General features: G+C 52.4%; 1 protein-coding gene and 1 pseudogene across 1 annotated transcript in view; one reads left to right on the top strand and one right to left on the bottom strand.

Moving 5' to 3' along the window:
• Positions 1–13,335, bottom strand: part of RPS6KA2 (ribosomal protein S6 kinase A2) — a 318,148-nt gene that overhangs the window by 243,616 nt on the left and 61,197 nt on the right.
• On the top strand, positions 4,643–6,334 carry LOC116665482 (annotated as a pseudogene).

A 13,335-nucleotide genomic window follows, 5' to 3' on the forward strand; every position in this document is an offset into this window, starting at 1 on the left:
TTCGCAGCATCTCAGGCTCAGGGGCCAGGTGCAGGCGGGGGCCCTTGCGGCATCCCCCACGGGCGGCCTCAGCAAGGTCGCCCGTGGGAAGGACTTGGACCGCAGTATCCACGGTAAATGCACAGAGCCAGACGCAAGGGCAGAGCACAGAACTGGCCTGAATCGAAGGGAATTTCGAATTCCAGGGCATCCCTGAGGAGCGCGGGATACACACCAACCTTCAGACAGACGCGCCAGGCTGCGTGGACTGAACGGGCCTCAGAAGGCCGGGCCGGCTGCCATCACAACGGCCCCGCCGCTCATCAGCACCCACCCGCACCCTGGGGAGCCGCCCTGGTCCCTCGGAACCCCGGGTGCAGCGCCACAGGCGCCACATGTAGGGAGGGCTTCACCCCTCGGGCTAATCCGGGTGCCGTCCTCCGCACATGGACCTGAAAGGGGTCTCTCCCTGCCCCTCCTCACCTCTCCCACGGCAGGACCCCAACCCAAAGCAGCCCCACGCCCGCAGGCCTCATCCTGGTTAGGGCTAGTCCCGCCTCCCTTCACAGCACAAACAGTGAGAAAACAGAGACGTGGAGAGACATGCCAGTTCTAAATACTTTCCTCCTCACACCACCTCCTGCGCCGTCGGATGCCTGTCCTCTGGGGCCCTGAGACACCAGAGCAATTGCAAGGCTGCATGTCGCCATCTGTCCCAACACACACCCGGATTTCCAGCTGGTTCCCTCTCCTCCGACCAGGAGGAAACGCTCCCTCTCACGCGGCACCTGCGCCCATGGAACACTCACCACCGACCTGCATTTTCCTCTTTAAACAGTCTCTGAGGACACGTACTCCTGCAGCTGCAGTGGCTTCCCAAGGCCCATGGGGGGATCCCTTGCCCTCGGCTGGAGCAGCAGGGCGGTCGTGGGCCATGGTGGCCGCGATGCCAACACACAGACGCTTGGCAACCACTGCGAGCCCGTTGCCCAGCCTGGGAGAGGAGCCGCGCCCCGGGAGGCCCCTGGGGCAATTAGGGTCCCGGGGGCATCTCCCTCATTTCAAAACACAGGCCTCCACCATGAGGACCAGCAGGAGAAAGAACAGGACTGCTCCCTGCCCCACGGGTGGCCGAAGCGGCAGGTCAAGTGGAACAGGGCCGAGGGCACGGGGTCGACACCCAGGCCCAGAGAGGCCGGCCCAGACGCCCCAAATGTCCTTCAGGGCAGGGGCACGAACACCGGGGAACATGGGCAGGTCCTGCCAGCTGTGCTTTGTCCCCACTCACAGAAGGAAGTGGGAGGGTGACCCAACTGTGGTCAGGCCTGAACTTCAAGTCCGGCTGCAGATTCTGGATGCAGCATCCTCTGAGGCCAGTCCCAGAGCTCCAGGGCCATGCATCCCAGCAGCGCCACCTGCCTGGCACTGCAACAGTCAGCTATAGCCATGTAACAAACACCCAGACTAGGGGCTCGGACAGTCTGGAGGCTGAAAGTCGGAGACCAGATGTGAGCAGGGCTGGTTTCTCCTGGCCTCTCTCCTTGTCCTTCTCCACTGTCCTCACACGGTTGTCCCTCTGTGCACATCTGTGCCCTAGTCTCTTCTGCTTAGGATGCTAGTCTTATGGGATTAGGGCTCATCCCAATGATGTCATTTTAATCTCATCACCGCTGCAAAAGCCCCTTCCCCAAACACGGTCACATTCTGAGGCCCTGGAGGTCAGGGCAGCTACCTTCCAGGGAGGGGCTGAAGAGGCTCATGAAGGGAGACAGCGAGGCGCCCACAGCCTGCCTCTCACAAAGGGAGCAGAAAGCCTGAGTTGGATGGAACCACCACCTCCAGGTGAGACGGGGCCTTGGGGCGCTGCCTTGTCCAGTTCCCTCTGGAGCGCTGGTCAGGAAGCCCCTGCTCTGCCTGCGCCCCACCGGCTCCTCCACGTGCTGGGTCCGCTCTCATCGCTAACGGCCCCGCCTTGTACACCTGCCTCCGGGTCTTTCTCAGGACACATTTGCCCTGCCCACCTGCCTTTCCCTGCCAAGGTAAGCCGAGGGGGGAAGGGCTGTTGGGAGAAGGGAGGGTCCTGCAGCTAAACGGGACCATCGCTGCAGGAACTGTCGGACCAGAGCCGGGCTCCAGGTCCTTAGGAGAGCGGTGCCACAGGACTGGAGCTCAGCACACCTGTCACTACTGTGAACGGGGCGGAGCCACAGAAGCTGGAAATCCCATAAACCCCAGCTCCCCACCCGGAGTCATTTAGAACTGGCCCAGGTGAGACCTCCCTCTCGCTGTGTGGACGGAGATCACATTCAGAGAGAGAAATGTCTCTGGGGGGACAAATTCTATTTGCTTTAAACAGAGGCGGGGCATGCTGGGCACGCTGGACGTGTGAAACGTCCTTCTGTGGGCCGCTAGCCCCCGCACCCCGAGCCCAGCAAATCACCGGGCTCACAGCACTTAAACGGCCCCGGCAGCCTCCCTGGGGCAGCAGGGAGTCAAAAGAGAAACAAGCGATGACAGCACTGTTTCCGTAAATCACTAGGAGGTTTTGCTAACACCATGCTGCCCTGCAAATTTCACAGCTGTCCTTCAAAGCTGCCTGTCTGTTCTTCTCACAGGTAAGGTGTGTGAAGACCACGTCCCTCTGTCCAGGAGAGGCCTGGAGACTCCAGGGAAGGGGCCTGATGAAGCCCAGGGGAGGAACACCAGTCACGGGGAGAGTTTCTCCAGGTGCGCGGCGGGCGACCCGCTCTGCCGCAGGAGACAGTTCCAGTTGCCCCGACCCACCCTCAAAGGGGGGCCTGCAGCTGGTACAGGCCTGCCTGCCTCGGGGTGACAGATCCCAGATGTGACAGCGGGCGGGGACGAGGCCCGCTCTCCTGCTGGGCTGCGTGTGTGGGGATGTGAGTCTGAAACAGCCAGTGGCCGCCACGTGGGGCTTGGGAAGGACCCTCCCAGCAGGTAACCTGGAGGGAGGGGAGGTCTCCGAGCTGTAAAGCACCATGGATCCTTGTGTTTTCAGTTTGCAAGTCCCATAAATTCTCATTTTTTGCTCAAGCCAGTTGCATTGGACTTTGTATTACAAGTGCATGCTAACACTTAGCCAACTTTGGGATTTTATGCAAAACCAAACAGACGCACAGATTCCTGGAAATCTACAGAACAAACAGAATGTTCCTCGTGACTATTCACAGTCATGCCCGAGGAGCAAAGAAAACCCTGAAAAGCAGAAGGCAGCCTTCCCACGAGAAAGAGGCCCGGGGGACCAGAAGGGCAAGACCAGGCAATCTGTGCAGACTGACTCGCTGCTTTTCTCCTGCCCAATCAAAAGGGCATCTAACCTGTCCCTGGGTGTTGGTATTTTCAAAATCTTGCTCTAAAGTCTATACCAATGGTTCATGTGCCTTTATGAGACATTAGATCAAATTGATGCTTATCATTTTACATAAAGACTTTGTTTCTGTTTTGGTTATTAACAACCTGTGTCCTCTAGACAGGGCCAGCCTAGCAGTCTGGGCAGTACGGCCACCACCCAGGGTCCATCTGTCCCCAGGATGGAGACATTACACAGGGGACACAGCCTCTAAGCTGCAGGTCTGCGAGGCACACCCACAACTGTTGAAAGGGAAACCAGAGAACAGACTGATTCTTTGAAAACCTCAGCTTCAGTTTGAAGAACTGGGGGAGACACTTAAGTTTAAGGAGACACTTTAGAATGAGCAGAAGAAGAGAGAGAAATCTCATTTTGTGTATTTAGACAGCAAAACCGTAGGGAGACAGTCACTGTAAAACATGACGCTGGCCAAGAATACCGATGTGTTATTAAGTATTTAAGTTAACTAAGGATGGTAGGTCCACAGGGGGTGATACGGTTATCGTAGAAGAGGATCATTTGCTCAAACCCTCCTACTTTCACAGACGGAAAGACAGGCTGCAGAGACGGTTTCTTTCCTCCTGGGGTGGAGCAGGGGCAGAACCCCGCCCTCCCACCTCCTATCCCTGCACTATCTGGGGTGACTGCCCTGCCCCCCAAACTCCCCACGGATTGGTGCTGGCGTCGCTTCATGTCCCAGGGAACTCTGGACCAGGTGGACGGATGAAGCTCTTGCGGACGTTTTATCCAAGAGGTGGCCGAGGTCCCATCCCTGAGCCTTGCAGGGGCCTTCTGTAACCCGGCGGGAGCTAAACACGTCCATCCCCTCACTGCACCTGGCCCACCTGCTTCGCTATGCGGGGCCCATTCCTGCAGTTTATTCTGGGGGTACGTCGCCGCTGAGGGCAGGAATGAGATGCCGTTTCCCTGGTGTGTGGAAGTGAGAATCAGCTGCTCTCTTCTGCAGTCGTGCTGTTTCCGTATCCTGTGTCTAAGCATCGTTTAACGAGGGCAGAGGGGCTGACTGCCCCACCAGACTGTCAGCGCCTGCGGGGAAGCCCACCTGTCTCGTTGGGACGGCACCACTGGTGCTCAAAGGGTGCAGATCAAGGGCCCACAAACAGATACTGATGGAGAGTGGGCCACCGTCCTCAGGTAGAGCAGAGATGCCAGCCCTGGCTACGTAGCGGGACTCCTCCGATCTGTTGTCTATTTCAGAATAAACCTCCTGCAAATAAAATTTTAACTTCAGAAGAATTTAATCTCTGTCAAGGCCCTATAATATGCCTGAAAGTGCCTGTGGTCCTTCCTAACGCGGGCGACCTGGAGCAGTCCAGGGCCGTATTTTCCTGATACTCAACACCCTTCACGACAGAAAGTGGGCCCACGTTCCTTTCCACGCTGACTTCAGACAGCAATGTCACTAGTCACGTGCATCGTCACCAGAGGACAATATTGTCCTATAAGCAGAGAAATGAAGTCTGGATCTGTGACTCCACAGATCTGAGAAGACCAAGGGTTTTCCGAGTCACAGGGAAGGGCTGAAGCTCCTGGAGTCCCGCGCACCCAGAGATCACACACTTTCTCCCCTGAGGTTCTCGCTGCTCACACTTTACCCCACGCTCCTCCACTCCTCTGAATCGTCGCTGCTATCAATCTCCACTGAACAGGAATTTTGATCGACAAAATGGGAAGAGAGAATCAATAAATTGGCAAATGTTTACTGAATCATACTTTGCAAACTCCACCTTCTCCTCCCTTGACACGGGTCATTATATTTCTTAAAACAATTTTTTTATTCATTTATATTTTCTTCTAAGATTTTTTTTTTATCTGATGGAGGTATTGGAAATTAAACCCAGTGCCTCGTGCATGCAGAGCACGCACTCTACCACTGAGCTACACCCTCCCCCAACCCCATTACATTTCTGCAGCAACTTTTTAACAATTCAAATAGCAAATAGCAAATGTTTGGGACTTGCTATCTTTACATAATCTTTCACATAAACTGCTTTTTAAAACTCCTCTCTGTTTGTGGCTCTTCAATGTGGTAGAATTTTTTCTCAATTTTACGTTCTTAAAACAATACAATTAAGCAATCCTGACTGCTGCGCTGCGGGCGGCATGTCAGCTGGCGGGGAGATGCATGGGGACACGGAGGGAGAGGGCAGTGCTGCTGCCGGCCCCTTCAGCTTCGGCTCTGAACCCACGCTGGCAGACACCCGCTGCCTCCAGGCTGAGTTTGCTGCTGAATGGGACTGGGACCAATTCCGGCAGCCTCAGAACCTCCTCCTGGCCTTGGTGGGGGTAGCAGGGGAGCTGGCAGGGCTCTTTCGGTGGAAGCCCGATGAGGAGCCTGGCCCCCAGGCCTGGTCCCCAGGGAGCGGGCAGCCCTTCAAGAGGAGCTCAGTGACGTCCTCGTCTACCTGGTAGCAGCAGCAGCCCGCTGCTGTGCGCGCTGCCCCAGGCAGGGCTCGCCAAGACGGACGCCACCCGGTGACACTACCTGCACATCTGTGCCGCGGCTCCGCCCGCAAGTATCCAGACTTGCCCCACAAGGCCACCTCTGAAGACCAGGCTCTGAGGCCTGCAGAACTTGCCTGTGAGTTCACAGGTCAGGCCTCAACCTGGAGATGTAGGCACAGAACCTGCAACTCAGCACGGCATCGGCGGAGCAGAGGGTGCCCTGGCCACGGAACTTCACTCTAGACCTTTCCTAGCAGACCACGGGCCCGGGGACATCGCTTCCTGAGGTCTGAGGTCTGAGGCCCGAGAACCTCCAGAAATAACCTCCTGATACTTTCTCTCTCAGTACGAGTTTTGGCTAGCAGCTTCTGGATTCTTCCTGGAGCAGCCAGGGAGGCCTCTCTCCGCACAGGGAGGCCAGCTTCCACGATTCTCTGTTGTACCCGCTCCTGCAGAGCAGAGAGCCCTGATCCAGTAAGAGCCCTGTCTGATCCCACGCAAGTCTCTTCCCTTCCTCTAAGCAAGACTGGAGACCATGTGCAGTGTTGGCTAAGAGCCCAGATTCTGGGGCCATCTTTGACAGTGGATGATGTTCATTATGTTACTTCATCTTTAAAAACAAATAATTAAGTTTCTCCTCCCTAATCCAAGCAAGTGAAAGCTTCGCTGCTTGCACTTCACGTCCCAAGACAGCCACGTACAGTGCTGTCGGGAGTCCTCCTTTCTTCTCCTGTCAAACACGAAGTGTCCTGTATTTATTACACACCATCTCTGTGTCGACCTTGTCTAACATCCTTCCACATCTATCTTTCTCACGACACGACATTGTAAAAATGTTTTAAATATTGACTCAGATGAGTCTAAAAATAAAATCACCTCGCAGTTTAGGAACATCCTCAGGGAAACACGTTAACTGTCGTCATGATGGGAGTCGGTCACTTCGTTAGAGCCCCTCTGGGGACGACTCCTTACTCAGACTGTGCGGATGGGACACGTTGCTATCAGGAAGCCCCTGCTGCTATCACCCGCAGCGCGGCTGTTAAACAGCCATCGACAGTGATGAAACTGGGGAAGTACCCAGAACCGACCTGCCCGTGGGCTCTCAAGGGTTAACAAAGAAACGGATCAAAAGCTCTGGAATCTGCTATATGAAGATGCTCACTTGTCTGAAGTTTTGAGGCAGATCAACGCCAGAAACCTACGAATCCATGCCAACAATGAGGAGGAACCAGGATTCCGGAAGGTGCCTCTGCTCACGCTGTGAACGTCACCTGCAGAGCGCCCCTATGCCGTCCCCCCGGCTTGGCCTGCCCCAGACACCTATCTGTACAGGATCTCAGCCCCTCGCGGGGCAGGGCACGTGGTACCTGTGGCCTCTCGGTACAGCGAATCTGTGTCCGTATTTGCCTCCCGTTACAGCCACTCCTGTGCCCGCCTCACCTGGAGCCATTTCTCAAATACAGGAAAGCATCTTTTCACTTCCCACAACATACATGCTGAATGTTTCAAAAACAGCTGACTGTTTTAAAGTGCAGGGTTTATTACTATTTAGGTGTGGCCAGGCCAACAGATCAGGAGACAACCGCCAGGAGAAGATGGTTTGTCACCCCAGTTCCCAGCAGGTGGGGCCTTGGCTCCCCGTGGAGGGGGTGGAGGGAAGCAGGGCCAAGGGGGGTGCGGGGTTGGGAGTGGACATGAGCCTTGACTGCAGTTTCCACAGGAAGGAACAGGCAAGACTGGGGGAGCAGGATGGGCGGGTCTGAGAGTCTCAGCAGCCCCTGTGGCGCAGGGGCTGTCCCTGGTCGTCTGCACCTGGCCTGGGGTGATGAGGGCAGGGGACAGACGCCTGGGGTGTGAGGGCCCCTATGGAAAGTGGTTGGGGTGTGGGCTTCCGATGGGTGGGTTTGCATATGAAAGATGTGCTCCTGTGCAAGTTGTTGGAAGCAGCGAACCCTCGGAGGGGCGGGCACTCGGGGCCAGCATTCCCCATAATACAGACAAGGTTAAGCCAGGCGGGGAGGGGTCACACTCCCATCTCTGCGGCTGTGCCAAACTTTCCCCTGACGTTTGTTTGCCCACCAGGAGGTCAAGGGAAGAGCTCGGGGTGTCCGGAGCTGCAGGTCTGGCCCGGCTCTGCCCCACACTCACCCTATGGTCTGGGGCAAAGCATTTCGACTTCTCAGACCCTCTGTCTCCTCATCTAGAAAGGGAAGTCTGTGGGCTGTGTGACTTACAAGGCTTCTTCCAGGGCCCGAATGTCACGAGCCCTGTGCTTGTCAAGGAGCCCAGACTAAACCCTAATGAGACGCACGTACTTGCTCCGCAGAGTTACGGAGCCCTGTTGGGGGTACGACCGCGAGGCGGCTGCAAGCGTCCCTGGAGGACGAAGCCTTAGGGAGCTCTTCACCGGGACCACACGGAGCTGCCTGCAGAGAGGAGGGCTTCTCTGCTTTGTGTTTGGTCTCCCCCTCGGCTGACAACGCGGAGCATCACAAAAGGCGTCGCTGAGAAGTGCGCTGTGCTGAGCAGAGGCTCCTGTGGGGATGTCGCGCCGGCTTTCCACCCTGCTGGGGAGGCCCTGCTCCTCTCTGGGCTCAGGGGCGGAAAGAGATGTGTTCACCTGAGCAGCTGGATTGGGCTTTTTGCTTGTGGTCTGAGCCCACGTTGTCTGTGCCCACTCCCTGGGAAGGCCACGGACTGAGTCACACCCGCAGCCCCGCGGCCACCCGCCAGCTGTGCCTTCAGACCCTGTGTCTGGCTTCAGATCCCTTTGTCTACCTTATTTCCTTCATCTTATTTCTACCTTATTTCCTTCATGCACTTACTCATTTTTCAATCTCGTACTGAATGTATTTCCCAACTTTATTGACATCTTTGGGAATAAGATGTATCAATAAGGAAATACTCCTGGAGGTGTAATGTTCATTTAAATTGGAGCAAACCATCACAGCGGGGAGGAGGTGAGGATTCAGAGACCCGCGGGATGCGCGGGTGAGCGGCTGGGATTCAAGGGGTGTGACTTTCATGTGTACATCTGTCCCTGCTTGAGGAAGTGGACCTGCGCCTGGGTCCTTAATGCCTGTTTTCTTAACCCCAAAAGTAGAAGGAAACAACCCTCATTCACCTTATAAAATCATTAGAAATGTTATTTTGGGAGTGATTTTTAAAGTGAAACATAAGTTTACTTCACTATTATATTTTCATGTATAAAGATCTACAACTAACACAGACATGGAAAATGAACCGTGGTTATGGGGGAGGAGAAGGGGGAAACAGAGGTAAGGAGTTTGCGATTAACAGATACACATGACTACATATAAAATAGATAAACAACAAGGACCTACTGCACAGCACAGGGAACTATATTCAGTTTCTTGTAATAACATATAATGAAAAAGAATCTGAAAAAATATATATGTATACATATAACTGAATGGCTTTGTTGTACACCTGAAATGAACACTGCAAATCAAGTACACTTCAGTAAAATACAAAAAAATTTTTAAAGATCTACAAATAAAAATATTTATTCACCACAAATCTGCATATAATGCATATGCACACATAGAGACATCTACCAGAACAAGGGAATCAGGACATTACCTGCCAGTTAAAAAAAATTATATGCACATTGCTGGAAAGTCACAGATTTTCTTCATAAAAGTATTATGACTCACAAACCCTAACCCAGGGGGATGTCAGTGATTTTTAAAACCCTGCATTTCATTCCTTTCTGTTTTAAAGACAGTTATGTGACATACAACTCAAAGTAATTTCTCTAACAACCCCAACAAGCAGATTGCAGGAGTTATTCTGCATGACCTGGCTTGGACTGTAGTCGGAGGCGTACTTACTGTACAGGACTATTATATGTTTGAGTTATTTCACTTAAAAATGGGCAAACTTGGTGGGAGGCAGGGGGAACGGGGAGTTATAGTTTAATGGAAACAGAGTTTGGGCTTGGGAAGATGAGAGTGTTCCAGAGACGGAGGGTGGTGATGGCTGCACAGCAATGTGAATGAGCTTAATGCCACTGAAAATGGTTAAAATGGTAAATTTTATATATATTTTACGACCATAAAAAAGTTCTAAAAGAGCAAAAAAAAAATTTTAAGGGCAAACTGCTAAATCTGATTCTCTTCACCTAAAACTTTGCCTTTTAGTGACAGTTTCAATAAACATCACCTGGCATCAACTGGCCCGTGCTTCTAAGATCGCAGCAAAATGACCAGCAGCCCGTCCTCCCTGACCGTGAAACACACGTGGGAACGACGCCGGTAAGTCCTACTCGGGCGGTGACACACCCGCAGAAACAGGACGAACTGACAATGACCACAGCCTTCCCCGGAGCGGATGCCGGACCTCTGCCTCCCTCTGTGACCCCTGACCCTTCCACATTTAAGGACGCACAGAATTTCACTCTGCCCCTAGAACTTTCGAACTTGCCTTTCCCTGGCCAAGATCTGTCCCATCAGTTTCGCAGCAGCAAACAGAACCCGCCAGCACCCGCGCCAGGCCGCCGGCTGCGGAGTGAGCGCGCCCTACCTTCCTGAGAAACAGGGTCTGCAGCGTCCTGCGCGGCGGCCCGGTCATCGTCTGTCCGCGAGCCGGCCGCTCCGCTGGGCGGGTCTGGGCCACCCCCCTCCCCATCCCCTCCCTCCGCCCGCTGCCCCTCCCCCTCCCCTCTACCTCCTCCTCCCACCCCCCGCCCCTCCCCCGCAGAGGACGTCCGGCCCCCGCGGCGCCGGGACGCGGATGCCCAGGGCTCCCGCCGGGCCTGTGCGCTCACGCTCACCGGCGGGAAGGGGGCTGCGGGGAGTCCGCCGCGAGGCTGCCCGCGTGCAGCTCGGGCAGAGTGACCCGGCGCTCCGAGTCCCAGCGCTCCGTGCACGGCTGGCCGAATCAGCCGAAGCCCGAGCTTCACAGGAACAGGACCGACAATGATCAGAAATTGTCAGAGACGCCACCAGGGGCGCGTGTCAGACCCTCCCGCAGCACACCTGCCACCTGCCACCTGCCAGAGTGTGAAAGGCACCTCCCGTCTTCCGGTCTGACTCACACTAAGAGGAGACACAGGTCGGAGGACGTAAATAAAAATGGTTGCTTATTTTTTTCAGGTGGCACCGGGTCAACTAATGCGCCCTGATTATGCAAGGATTGCATTATCCATTGTTGGTCCTTTGGGTAATTCCTCCACTTGGACACACAGACACTGCATGCCCGCGCACACACCTGTACACGCACATGCACACGTGCGCACACGCACTTCCTCCTCCCTGCCCCCAACCTCCTACAGGCTAACTTGGAGTACCTCCCGTTCGTTCGGGGTATAGAAAAATCCACTTTGCCGTCCTTGTGAAAACAGAGCCCCCCTGTTTCCTCCAGAACAATCAGCCCTTTACAGCTGTCACCTGCATCAAGCCAGAAGCATGCAAGGTGTAGCGTCAAAGCCACCTTTGAGGGAAGAGCAGCAGGTCAGAGGCGGACCCTGTGCTGGTTAAGAGTTTCCTTTTTTAAGCTTCTTTTTAATACAAAATTAGGCTCCTCTTCTGAAGACCTAAACATACAATATGAAAAAACTACCAAGTAACAATCAGCTTTTTATGTGACAGATAATAGACGTCATGGTTAAGGATGTGGGTGTGGAAATACACTGCTGTAAAATCACAGGGCTTGAAGAAAAGGACAAAGACAAAGAGGAAATTCAAGATTGAAATGGACAGAAATTGCCCTGAATTGGGGCTGAACACATGATAGCAGAAACTCTCTTCTCTAAAAGGTTAAAATAAACACATCTTTTCCAATCAAATGAAAATAGTTGAATTACAGTTGTTGTTTGTCATGTGGCTGCTATTCCAGGAAATTTGTTTTGCCAAAACAACTTTTCATTCATTCTGTTGCTTCCAGAGCACGTATACTGTATGTTCTTTCGCTCAAATAGGAGAATTAATCAACATGCATTTATCCTGTAAATGTCGTATTTGCATGTACATATACACAGATACATACTTATTTCAGATACACAATACAGAAGAGAGCCTTGGAAGTAATTACAAATCAGCCCTCCAGAGGGGCATTCTAAGGTATAATTTTTACTACCACATTTTCCATTAGAAAAACTATTAGGAACCTATAATACAGCATTTTTTAAAGCATGCACTATACACACTTGCCATTATATGTGCATTTTTTCCTATTCTGGAGCCATAGCAGTTAATATACTTTAAGCAAAATGATCATATTTTGAGCTGTTACTTTGAGAATAAAGCATGGTTTGTTCATGGACCATAAATTATGGCAACAGAGGAAAATTTGCTCTGTTTCTAAAAATCTCTCAACCACGTTTTGCTGCTGAAAGCTGGCACAAAACAGTAACATGGGGAAAGTAACAGAACCTCGTTGTCTTCCTGTTCTCACCAAATTTCTTATTCCTGCTTTTGTTTGGGACTAGGGAACCCCTTGCCTTTCAGTCTTGAATTCTCCCTTTGTTAAATCATAAGAAATTTGAAAAGAAGTTCAGCTCTCTTCCTTTTTCCTAAAATTAATCTACATCTCATCTCCTTTGAAAAGTTTTGGATCTTAAAATCGATATGCAGTCTTTCTCAGAAATAAGTAATCTTTCTTGGAAAGCACACTTCTCCGCTAACAGAAGAGACAGCTCACACGACAGACACAACCCACACCCCAGCCCTTTGCCCCCGCGGTGGCCCCTGCAGTCACACTGAGAACAGTCAAAAGAGAAGTTCACGCATCTTCAGACCCTACTCCGTGGCATTTGGGAATATTGAAGGAGGACAATATAAAATATTTTCCTTAAAACCTTGATGCTTGTGGTCCTTCATAAATGTTTTGTTTTAATTATTGTAATAGTGCTTTGCTTTAGCAAAAGAATATACTATCCAGGCTTGACTGAAACTTGGAAATTTTTAGAGGGGAGGGTATACCTCAGGGGTAGAGTGTGCGCTTAGCATGCACGAGGTCCTGGGTTCAATCCCCAGTGCCTCCATTTAAAAATAAATAGGTAAATACAAACCTAATTACCTCCCCCCTTCAAAAAGAAAAATAAGACCACTTTAAAAAAAAGAAACTTGGAAGTTTTAACTGCAGTTTGTTAGGTGGTGGTGTTGGGGGAGGCTCTGGTATTATCTCAAACACGTGGGACTACAAATGGAAAGTTTATTTTCACTATCTGCAGCCTATCCAACCCCTTGAAAAAGGGGCTTCTCTCACATGGAGAATGTTCACAGCCGAGCCGACTTCAGGGTCACCTGGGTGTGGCTATTTGGAGAAGGGAGAGTGAGCTTGTCTGGGGGCACAGACACTTTCTTAGACTAGATTATTTTCCTTGCAGAATAAAATGAAAGACTTCTTACAAAACGGCACAAACATCTACTGCTAAGGGTACAGCCATCTGGTCTACCACCTGAAGAGGAAATCCCAAGAGTTAAGCCAGAAACATCTCAACAATATGGAAGTCAGCCTGCCAAAGCTACTACGTGCTGCACAGAGGTGACAAGAGG

The sequence above is a fragment of the Camelus ferus genome, chromosome 8, assembly GCF_009834535.1.
Source record: "Camelus ferus isolate YT-003-E chromosome 8, BCGSAC_Cfer_1.0, whole genome shotgun sequence".
NCBI classification, from domain to species: domain Eukaryota; kingdom Metazoa; phylum Chordata; class Mammalia; order Artiodactyla; family Camelidae; genus Camelus; species Camelus ferus.